The sequence below is a fragment of the Sciurus carolinensis genome, chromosome X (genome assembly GCF_902686445.1).
Source record: "Sciurus carolinensis chromosome X, mSciCar1.2, whole genome shotgun sequence".
In the NCBI taxonomy this organism is placed as follows: Eukaryota; Metazoa; Chordata; class Mammalia; order Rodentia; family Sciuridae; genus Sciurus; species Sciurus carolinensis.
The window spans coordinates 121501869-121514289 of record NC_062232.1 but is presented as its reverse complement, the minus strand read 5'-3'; positions in this window follow the sequence as shown (position 1 = coordinate 121514289).

The following is a 12421-nucleotide window of genomic DNA, read 5'->3' as shown; positions in this document are numbered from 1 at the left end:
AAATGGTGAAAAACTGAAAGCGTTCCCCCTAAAAACTGGAACAAGGCAGGGATGCCCTCTTTAACCGCTTCTATTCAACATCGTCCTTGAGACTCTAGCCAGAGCAATCAGACAAACCAAAGAAATTAAAGGGATACGAATAGGAAAAGAAGAACTCAAACTATCCCTGTTCGCTGATGACATGATTATATATTTAGAGGAACCTGGAAATTCCACCAGAAAACTTTTAGAACTCATAAGTGAATTCAGTAAAGTAGCAGGTTACAAGATCAATGCTCATAAATCCAATGCATTTTTATACATAAGTGATGAATCTTCAGAAAGAGAAATTAGGAAAACTACCCCATTCACAATAGCATTGAAAAAAATAAAATACTTGGGAATCAATCTCACAAAAGAGGTGAAAGACCTCTACAATGAGAACTACAGAACACTAAAGAAAGAAATTCAAGAAAACCTTAGAAGATGGAAAGATCTCCCATGTTCCTGGATAGGCAGAATTAATATCGTCAAAATGGCTATACTACCTAAAGTGCTATACAGATTCAATGCAATTCCAATTAAAATCCCAATGATGTACCTTGCAGAAATAGAGCAAGGAATTATGAAATTCATCTGGAAGAATAAAAAACCTAGAATAGCTAAAGCAATCCTCAGTAGCAAGAGCGAAGCAGGGGGTATTGCAATACCAGATCTTCAACTCTACTACAAAGCAATAGTAACAAAAACGGCATGGTATTGGTACCAAAATAGACAGGTAGATCAATGGTACAGAATAGAGGACATGGACACAAACCCAAATAAATACAATTTTCTCATACTAGACAAAGGTTCCAACAATATGCAATGGAGAAAAGATAGCCTCTTCAACAAATGGTGCTGGGAAAACTGGAAAACCATATGCAATAGAATGAAATTAAACCCCTATCTCTCACCCTACACAAAACTCAACTCAAAATGGATCAAGGACCTCGGAATCAGACCAGAGACCCTGCATCTTATAGAAGAAAAAGTAGGTCCAAATCTTCAACTTGTTGGCTCAGGATCAGATTTCCTTAACAGGACTCCCATAGCACAAGAAATAAAAGCAAGAATCAACAACTGGGATAGATTCAAACTAAAAAGCTTTCTCTCAGCAAAGGAAACTATCAGAAATGTGAAGAGAGAGCCTACAGAGTGGGAGAATATCTTTGCCAACCATACCTCAGATAGAGCGCTAATTTCCAGAATCTATAAAGAACTCAAAAAACTCTACACCAAGAATACAAATAATCCAATCAACAAATGGGCTAAGGAAATGAACAGACACTTCACAGAAGAAGATGTACAAGTAATCACCAGATATATGAAAAAATGTTCAACATCCCTAGTAATAAGGGAAATGCAAATCAAAACTACCCTAAGATTTCATCTCACCCCAATTAGAATGGCGATTATCAAGAATACAAGCAACAATAGGTGTTGGCGAGGATGTGGTGAAAAAGGAACACTCATACATTGCTGGTGGGGTTGCAAATTAGTGCAGCCACTCTGGAAAGCAGTGTGGAGATTCCTCAGAAAGCTTGGAATGGAAACACCATTTGACCCAGCTATCCCACTCCTTGGCCTATACCCAAAGGACTTAAAATCAGCATACTACAGAGATACAGCCACATCAATGTTCATTGCTGCTCAATTCACCATAGCCAGATTGTGGAACCAACCTAGATGCCCTTCAGTTGATGAATGGATAAAGAAACTGTGGCATATTTATAAAATGGAATATTACTCCGCTATGAAGAATGATAGAATTATGGCATTTGCAGGCAAATGGATCGAAATTGGAGAGTATCATGCTAAGTGAGATAAGCCAATCTCAAAAAACTAAAGGACTGGATGATCTCGCTGATAAGCGGATGAGGACATATAATGGGGGGTGGGACGGGCTAGCATTAGGTTTAGGGTTAGGTTTAGAGTTAGGCTAAGGAGAGCAGTAAGAATGAAGGAAAGAAGGACTGTGTAGAGGGAAAAGAGGGGTGGGAGGAGTGGGACGGGTGGGAGGGGTGGGGGGGAGGGGAAAAATATAATAAACATCATTACCCTATGTAAACGTAAAAAAATAAAAAAATAAATAAATAAAAAAAAAAAACAACAATGAAGTAAGTAATTTCTTTCATGTGGTATATTAATTTCACTAAGTTTCAAATGGATCACACATGCACAATTTATTTCTTCCTTGGAATTATCATTAAAGCACCATTTTAGTAGTGAAGAGGATTTATTTGTGGAAAAAAAATATAGAGAAATTGTAAAGACAATTGCATTTAGGTAGTCTTCAAGACTACCTAAGTGTAGAGAACTGAACTGTAATCAGTAATGTCAGTAATTCTAGTGCTGTTGACATATATTTTAGTGAATTTTCATTATTTACAGATCAATGTTAAAAAAAAAAAGTTTGACCAGAGTAACATATGTGTTCTGTCAATTTTTGTTTATGTAATTGAAATTAAGAGGGACAGCCTAGAGGATAAACTAAATCTTATGGGATCTACAACAAGAAAAACCTATTGATCTGCTTTCGCAGACAATGACATTTGGCATGCACAGCAATGAAGAAAATTAATATTGCAAAAAAAAAAACAAAGGAAGGTCCATTGATGATGTAGTATGCAAAATATTGACTAGAACCTGACCACTTATTGGTTTTGAATCCAAGGAAATGAAGAAAAGGCCTATAAAGAGTTTTAGTAAAAATAAAAATTGAATGATAGACTCAACATGAATCTAAGCAATAGTGTCACTCAACATTTTTAGGGTAACCTGCCATTTGATATGAGACCTTTATTTGACTTTTAATATGGATATGAACATGAAATAAATTATCATTCATAGAATCCATTAAAGAACACTTGACCAATTTATTTTCCAGCCAGAATTCACCATAAATTTTTCATCATAGGACAAAATCCTGACATATAAAAATCATGATTTTTGCCATAATTTGGCATATTTCCCAAGCTAGAAAATAGAAAAATCTGTGCACAAAAACCTATGTCCCTCTACTCCCATCAGAGTGAATTGATCTTAATCCTTGAGAATAAACTAGAGTCAATTATTTGAATTTGAATCACAACACAGTTTTGGGAACACTTTATATGGGAAAACCAGTATGTTTTATTTTCTGTGCCTTAATCTAACAACAAAGAGAATGAAATTCTGTCTTGTCATCTTCCTTTCACAGGGGCTTTGGATAATGATATCTGCTTCAAACATAGACGTGATAGCAGTACTGGATAACATATAAACAATGTTTTATGATTATCAGCAAAATTATATAGCTTTAGAAAGAAGATATTTAAAATTCAAATGACATTATAATTGTTAATATAATTACCTAGAGTGTGTATGCATTGAATTACCCTAAGTAATAATCTCCTTTGTTCAAAACAGGAATCATTTTTGTGGCTGAGTATGTGAAAAATAACTTCTAACATGGGATGTTATTCTAACCACCTATCACATATTTTTCTTATGCTCATTAAATATGTGTGTATTCTTGGCATTCACAGATTCTACACCACATACTTACTCTGTTTTTCATATGCTTTTAGCACAACATAATAAAGGACCTTTCTATTGTGGTTCTTCAGGACATTTCAAAAAGAATTATGAAAGATGCTCTATCTGCCCATTGGCATATTTGCTGACAATAAGTTTGGTCCACTTAAATTTTTAAGGAGATATAACAGTCTCAAAACAAAATGTAAAATCAATAGCTTGTGCATTTTTTACAGGACATACTAGCTAAGCCAAGTATTACATTTGAAAGTAAAAGATGAAAATAGACACAGAATATGGTGATTTTTGTTGTTGTTAGCTTTCCTTTCCTAAGTAGAAGGGATGTGATCCAGCCAATTTTTTGTAGAATGAATTTATGTTAAGTGTATCTTCCTTTCCATTGTTCCTCCAAAAGCAAATTAAAAATTTATTTGGTAGGTTAGAATACTGACTCCTAAAAATAATAAAATGATTCTCAGGAATGCAGGAGACATTTGAATGTTGAATTTTGATGTAGAAATATTACTCTTTGATAATAAGTCAATAGCTATGTTGTATATTTACAGTATTTTGTATCTCTGAATAATAGAATTCAAACTTTAATAACTATATATTTTCTCTAATTTAACATTGAAGCATACTGTTCAAAATAATAATAATGTGCTAAATGCAAAATACAGCAAGCCAAAAAATAGTACTGAGAATAAAAGTACTACCAATGATTTGTAATATGAGAATATGTCTTACTGACTGCTGCATTCTCCATATAATGACTTTTTAATTTACTTTGTGAGTGTGTGTGCTTTTATACTTGTAAAAAGTGATGTCCTAATATCATGTACAAGCAACAATCTCAACATTAACAATAACCCAAAGCTCCTTCTCAGCTTCAGAACACCTTGCTCATGCCAATTTTATGACACAAAATTTTTCTTTTACATTCTTCATATCACTTGAACTTACTGACTTGTTTTAAAGAATCTCCTGAGATCACACATGAATTTTTACAATTGACTTGGAAGAGGCAATCGAAGTATTAAAGTGAAGTACTAAAATACTCCCTTCTTGCTGAGCAAGGCAACTTTTAGCAAAGTTGTGCTGGGACTAGAAGTTGCCTGGCAACTGTCTAATACATATTAGAATATTAGTGGAGGATGCCTGTGTTGACTGCTCTCCTCTCAATATAAAGACTTGCTAATTGACGTTCAGTAGTATCATCATTAGTACATATTAGCAAAATGTTGATTCCAAGCTTGACAAAAGATTATCATGATGCTGAGACTGGCAAAATACTCAAAATTTGCAAGTTTCAACAAGAATGGTGAAGTTATGTGAGCATTTATTAATTAATGCTGCTTTGTCAGATAAATGAGTGAAGTTAGATTTTAGCCAGTTACTAGTGTATTAATTTAACTAATGCAGGTGATGCTGCCCTCTTAGCTGAACATATGCATTTGAACAAAGTAACACTATTTTCGCCCTTCACACTTCCTATGATTTCAGTTATCCTGTCAAGTGTAGTCTGAAAATATCACATAGAAAATTCTAGAAAGAAAAATTTATAATTTTAGAATTGCACGCCATCTGAGTAGCATAATGAAATTTCACACCTTCCAATTCCTTCCCAAGTAGGACAAAAATCATCCCTCTTTTCCAGTATGTGCATGATGTATATATTATCTGACAATCTTCAACATGTCTCAACAATCCAGTATCACACAAAGCAGATGATCCTGCTTCAGGCATATCATTAAAAAGTGAACAGTAGACTATGTCACCGTATCTAAGCATTTAATTCACTTCATCTTATCATATTGTGTAATTTCACATCATCTTTTTTATTTGAAATACGTATACATTGTAGAATGGCTAACTCAAAGTAATTAATAGTGTGTTGCATCACAGCTTCTCATCATTTATTTATGGTAAGAATGTTTAAAATCTACTGATAGTAGTTTTCAAGTATACATCATTATTAACCATCCTCACCAAGTTGTACAATATATCTCTTAACATTTACTTCTTTAAGAAGGATGAATGCATTACAATATGATATTTTGAGAGAGAGAACACATTCACCTAACTTTTATGATAGTATTTTGCTTTAATGGTTGTATTTTATTATTAGTTATTGTTGGTAGTCTGTTACTGTGCCTCATTTATAAATCAAACTTTGTCATAGGTTTCGATGTATAGGAAAATCTTGTTATATATGTAGAGTTTATTCTATTCACAGTCTCAGTCATTCACAAGGAAAGGATCTCTTGCAATAAGGGGGTTGACTAAAATTTACTAAGACTGGAAAGTAAAAATTGAGACTGGTTAGTTTCCTGAAGTTTGAAGTGTAGGCTCATAATCTCTCACTGACCAAAGTACATGTTTATAAAATATATATTTTAAATTAGTTTAATATTAATCAAATGTAAATTACGAGCAGAATATAAAAATTCCAAAAGCACTAAAGTTCGTATAAGGGAAAAGAACAGTCCCTTGCATCCTTCCAAAGCAATAATTTTCTTCTTTTATCACTTACTTTTTTTATGTACTAAGACTTTTTTGGAAAGAACTCTTTTGATTGCCATGTTTGTATTTTTCACTTGCATTTATTATTGATTGACTTCCTTTTATGGTAGATAAAAATTTAATTTTCTTACTTTGCTTTACCTTACTTCCACTTTAAAAACTGTATTAATTATTTATATAAAAATTAAATTGACATGATAATTATACATATACTTATGGGATAATGAAATATAGTATGGTATTTCAATACATGCATACAATGGTTAATGATCAGATCAATGAATATATATTGATCACCACAAATTTTGCATATGTGTGTGTGTTTGTGTGTGTGAGATTTCTCTTGCAATCTTATCAATTGTTTTAGTCAGTCTTTTGCTGCTGTGACTAAGACCTGACAAGAGCAAAGTTTATTAGGGGGCTCATGGTTTCAGAGGTCTTGGTCCATAGACAGCCAGCTCTATTCCTTGGGGCTTGAGGTGAGGCAGAACATCATGGCAGAAGAGTGTGGCTGAGGAAAGCAGCTAAAGACATCACACCAGGGAGCAGAGGGAGAATCTTTCTCAACAAGGACAAAATATAAACTCCAAAGGCATGCCCCCAATGAGTCACGCGCCTTCAGGCACACCCTACCTGCCTTTACTTATCTTGCAGTTAACCCCATCAGGGGATCAATTCACGGACTGGATTAAGGCTCTCACAACCCAATCATTTCTATTGTGAACTTTATTGCATTGTCTCACATATGAACTTTTGGGGGACACCTCACATCTAACTCATAACATCAGTATGATTCAATTTAGACTTGGTGAAATTAATGTCAATTTGTTATATTTATCAGGATCATGTAAATATTTTTCACAATGAAGACACATAAAGAACTATAATTTTATTTGCTTTTTGGCAACTTCTTATATCCTAGTGTTAGTATTCCATCTTTTTAAAGGTTTACTTCAATTTAATTTAAATAATATTCAATATGCCATATCTATAAGGGCCTTTCACTATTATTTCATCAAATATTCAAAGATAGAAAGTAATGCATCCATTTTTTTCTCACAAGAACTTCTTCTTTCAGGTATCTCTAGTCCTTCTGTTCTAGAATGGACTGGTATCTAAGATGATCACTTCCCTTCTGTTCTCTCTTATATAGAGCCCACATTCTTAAAATTACTACTCCCCTCTGCTCAATTTGTTCCTGACTTTGTGGAACTCATATGTAGCTGGCAAAATTCTTTGGTAGCCCCCCAAATTTATGGCTCCTCATTCTAGTTATTCACTTTGTCTCAGGTATTCAAATACTAATCTAGGTACTTCAGTGAAAGGATTTGGTGAATGTAATTAAGATTCCAAATCAGTTGACCTTCAAATAAGATTATCAGGGTGGGTAAGACAAAATCAAAAGAATCTTTTAAAATTAGACATTTCTTCAGATAGAAGAGAAAGTGAGAGATATGAAGCATAGGATGGATTGTAGTCATTGTTGCTGATTTGAAGAGGGAGGTCATGTACTAAAGAATGTGAGCCTCCAAGACCAGCTGCTGCCTGCACATAGCAAGGGAAGGGGTATCAAAACTACAGCCATGAGAAACATTTTTGCTAAACACATTTTGAAAACACATTTCTTCTCAGGGCTGTCAAATAAGAAACCAGTCTTTCCAAAACACTTGATTTCCACCTCCTGAGACCCAAATCATAGAACCCAGCTAACAACAGCACACTCTACCTCAGCCTACTTACCTACAGAAATTTGAAATAATAGATATTGTTTTAAGCTATTAAGTTCATGGTAATTTGTTATGTAACAGTATAAAACTAATATGACATATTTCATCAATTTCCTTTGAAAGTTTATAATTTCCTAAATGCCTAAAACTTAATTTGATATCATGTTCAATATCTTTGTTTTCATTTTCAACACATTCCATACTTGAATATCAGGATACATCTAACGTTCAAATTTTAAAATGGGTTGCTTAGGTATGTGTGATATGAATGTTTTTATAATCACCTAAGGTATTGTGATAGTCTATTTACAGTATTAATCAAACCAAAGATTAGACATATCAAATATAACAAAAATTAAATCTGGGAAAAAAAACTAACAGCATCATGTAGTCATTGTCTTATATTCTTATATAAGTGACTTAATTAATTATTTAAAAATATCTATTACATTCTAGTCCTGTGTGGGGACACTGGAATTAACAAGATTGTGATCTTAAAGACCAAAATTCCTTTTTCTGGTGGTTTAATAAGTGCACATTTATTCAGAATAATGATTGAATTGAATGTACATACCTTTTTCAAGTAGTTGAACAGTAAAAATTAATCACAACTTATTGCTTTGATTCTATTATGTAAAACAACCAATTCATGTTTTTCCCTTTCTGAATTATTTTGTGAAACTAACAACACTTTTCATACTGTGATTTATGTTTCTTCAGAGATGAATGGAAAACACTCTAGTTCCCTGAATAAATCATTTTAAATAACTTTTAAAAATCTATTGAAAATAAACACCATTGTGTGTGTTAAAGTTTGATGTCATGTTTGATAAACAATATGTGAACTTTCTCAGTGTCCCATTACTCTAAATGGAAAAGTTGTGAAAACACTCCTTTATATTCTCCAAAATGGCAGATCTGTTTCATGAAAGGTAATGCATGTTTTGAAGTATGAATGAATTTCATTTTGTAGCCCTAGATAAGTAATGGAACAGAAGACTAATACTGAAGCTGATTCTGCCCAAAGTAAAATCCATCTGTTTACTACTGAGGCAGCATGTAATTCAGCTTCATTTGAATATAAAATTATCTATATTTGAGGTTTTTCTGTCCACTAATAGAAAAGTACAATTTAGTGCCATAGTAAGTCTTTTGTCTTTTATAAAAACATGTTTCCAAGCAAACTCAAAGAATAGACTGCCTCTCAAATATACTAAATCCATAAGAGCCCCATGATGGGATACTTATAGATCTTCCTGTGCAATACTAATCAACAAGTGTGTATATACAGAACTTGGATACACATACAAAAAGAAGCAGACGATTCATTTAAATATAAGAGGATTGAGATTAATAATAAAAGAAAAAATTATATTAGATGTCTCCTTAAAATTTTGCACGTTTTCTTTGTGGCCATTATAAAAGCATGAAGAAACATAACTTTGAAAATTGCATTTTTGAAACTGTGTTTCTGACATAGACATTTATTTCAGAAGGGACTGCTGTATTAATATTATATTTGATATTTTCAAAAGTATATTTTGATTAGTCTTGATGAGCCTTTCAGGATTTCCCAAACACGCTCCACAAAAAGTCACACCTCTTTTCTTTATACATAGTTCTATTAAAGTCTAGTAACTTAGGAGTTGAAGATCAAACAATGGCTCATTTGTGAAATCTTCTGTAAGCCTCAACTCTTTCCTCTGTACCTCAGTAGCAGTTTGCTGAAACTTCTAAAAGAGCAATTGTTTCCTTTGTTTTGTTTTCAATGGTTAAACATTTCCCTTAATTCTGCAGATTGTAACTTTATTTAAAGCAGATATATGCATTAACTATATCTTGAGCCTTTGTAAAACACTCACAACATGGTGGTTCCATAAGTACCCTGTTGATTTTAATCTTAAAAAGTAATACATTTTATTTATTGGCTGGGAATTATCAATTAGTACATCCTAAGGACCACTTGCTTCCTTAAAATGATAGAGGGTAAAAAGATACACGCAGACATGAGTATTCTCTGTAGCATGCTAAATGCAGTTGCAGTCAAAGGACTCATAGAGATTAAAAGAAAATTTCTAGGTCACTCCAGAGGAAAAGAGAAGACTAAAGTGTTGGCTAAAGGCCATAATAATAAGCAGTCAGATGTGGTTTGAGTATATGCCTCAAGAGTTCATGCTTCGGAACCTTAATCCCTCAATGTGGTGGTGATGAAAGGTGGGTCCTGTAGGAGGTTTTCAGATCATGGGGGCAGAGTCATGATGAATGGATCAATGCCTCTCTTTCTTTTGCATGAGGGACTGGATTGGATGAGTTTCTAAAAGAACAGGTTGTTACACAGCAAATTCATCCCTTGCGATTTATCTTTTTTGAACACTATGGAGTCACCCATGTATATGTGAGTGTTGTACAAAAGTTCTGGATATGACTAGTGTATATCTCTGCTTTCAAGAAAGTTATAATCTACAGAGTCAAGGGAAATGTACTCAACTACAAACAAAGCAAGGTGAAAGAAATGCCCATTTCCCTTCCAATTTCCACCATGAGTTGAAGCAGAAGGCCCTTACTGGATGCAAGAACTTGAACTTTTCAGTTTCTAGAACTGTAATAAAAATAAATCACTTTTTTATAAAATTTCCATTCCTAAGCATTTTTTATTTGTTCTTTTTAGTTATACATAACAGTAGATACTACTTTGATATATTTATACATGCATGGAGGATCCCAGTCTTGTGGTTGTACATGATATGGAGATTCACTGTAGTGTATTCAAATATATATGTAGGAAAGTTATGTCTGCTTCATTCCACTGACTTTTCTATTCCTTTCCATTTCCCTTCATTCAGCCCCTTTGTCTAATCCACAGAAATTATATTCTTCCCCTATGCCATCAATCCTTGTTGTGTGTTAGCACCCAAACATCAGAGAGAACATTCGACCTTTGGTTTTTTGGGGATTGATTTATTTTACTTAGCATGATAATCTCTACATCCATCCATTTACTGACAAATATCATAAAGTCATTCTATTTTATGGCTCAGTAATATTCCATTGTGAATATGTACAACATATTTTTTTATCCATTCATCTGTTGTAGGGTACCTAGGCTGGTTCCATAGCTTGTCTATTGTGAATTGAGCAGCTATGAACATTGATGTGGCTATATCACTGTAGTATGCTGATTTTAAGTCCTTTGGGTATAGGCCAAGGAGTGGGATAGTTGGGTCAAATGGTGGGTCCATTCCAATCTCCACACTGCTTTCCAGAGTGGCTGCACCAATTTGCAGTCCCACCAGCAATGTGTGAGTAAACCCTTTCCCCACATCCCCATCAACATATATTGTTACTTGTATTCTTGATTATTGCCATTCTGACAGGAGTGAGGTAAAATCTCAGTAGAGTTTTAATTTGCATTCCTCTAACTGCCAGAGGTGTTGAACAAATTTTCATATATTTGTTGACCATTTCCATTTCTTCTGTTAAGAATTGTCTGTTTAGTTTTGTGTATTCTGGAAATTAATGCTTTATCTGAGGTGTGGTTGGCAAAAATCTTCTCCCAGATGTGTAGGCTCTCTCTTCACACTCTCAATTGTTTCATTAGCTGTGAAGAAGTTTTTAAGTTTGATGCCATCTCATTTCTTGTTTTTAAAAATTTTTTTAAAAATTTTTTTATTGTTTGTTGTTATACATGAGTGCAGAATGCATTTTGATTCATTGTAGACAAATGGAGTACAACTTTTCATTTCTCTGGTTTTACATGGTGTAGAGTCACGCCATTCATATAATCATACATATACATAGGGTAATGATATCTGGCTCATTCCACTATCTTTCCTTCTCCCAGTCCACTTCCCTCCCCTCATTTCCCTCTATATAATCCAACGTTCCTCCATTCTTCCCTTAACCCACCCCCCTGGTTATGTATCATCATCCACTTATCAAAGAAAACGTGTGGCCTTTGGTTTTAGGGGATTGGTTTATTTCATTCAGCATGATATTCTCCAACTCCATCCATTTTATTTGCATCCATGCAAATGCCATAATTTTATTATTATTTATGGCTGAGTAATATTCCATTGTGTATATATACCACCATCTCTTCATCCATTCATCAATTGAAGGGCATCTAGGTTGGTTCCACAATCTGGCTATGGTGAATTGAGCAGCAATGAACATTGATGTGGCTGTATCTCTGTAGTATGCTGATTTTAAGTCCTTTGGGTATAGGCCAAGGAGTGGGATAGCTGGGTCAAATGGTGGTTCCATTCCAAGTTTTCTAAGGAATCTCCACACTGCTTTCCAGAGTGGCTGCACTAATTTGCAGCCCCACCAGCAATGTATGAGTGTACCTTTTTCCCCACATCCTTGCCAACACCTGTTGTTGCTTGTATTCTTGATAATCGCCATTCTAATTGGGGTGAGATGAAATATTAGGGTGGTTTTGATTTGAATTTCTCTAAATACTAGAGATGTACATTTTATCATATAACTGTTGATTGATTGTGTATCTTCTTTTGTGAAGTCTCTGCTCAGTTGCTTACCCCATTAATTGACTGGGTTATTTGTATTTTTGGTGTTAAGGTTTTTGAGTTCTTTATAAATTCTAGAGATTTGTGCTGTATCTGATGTGCATGTGG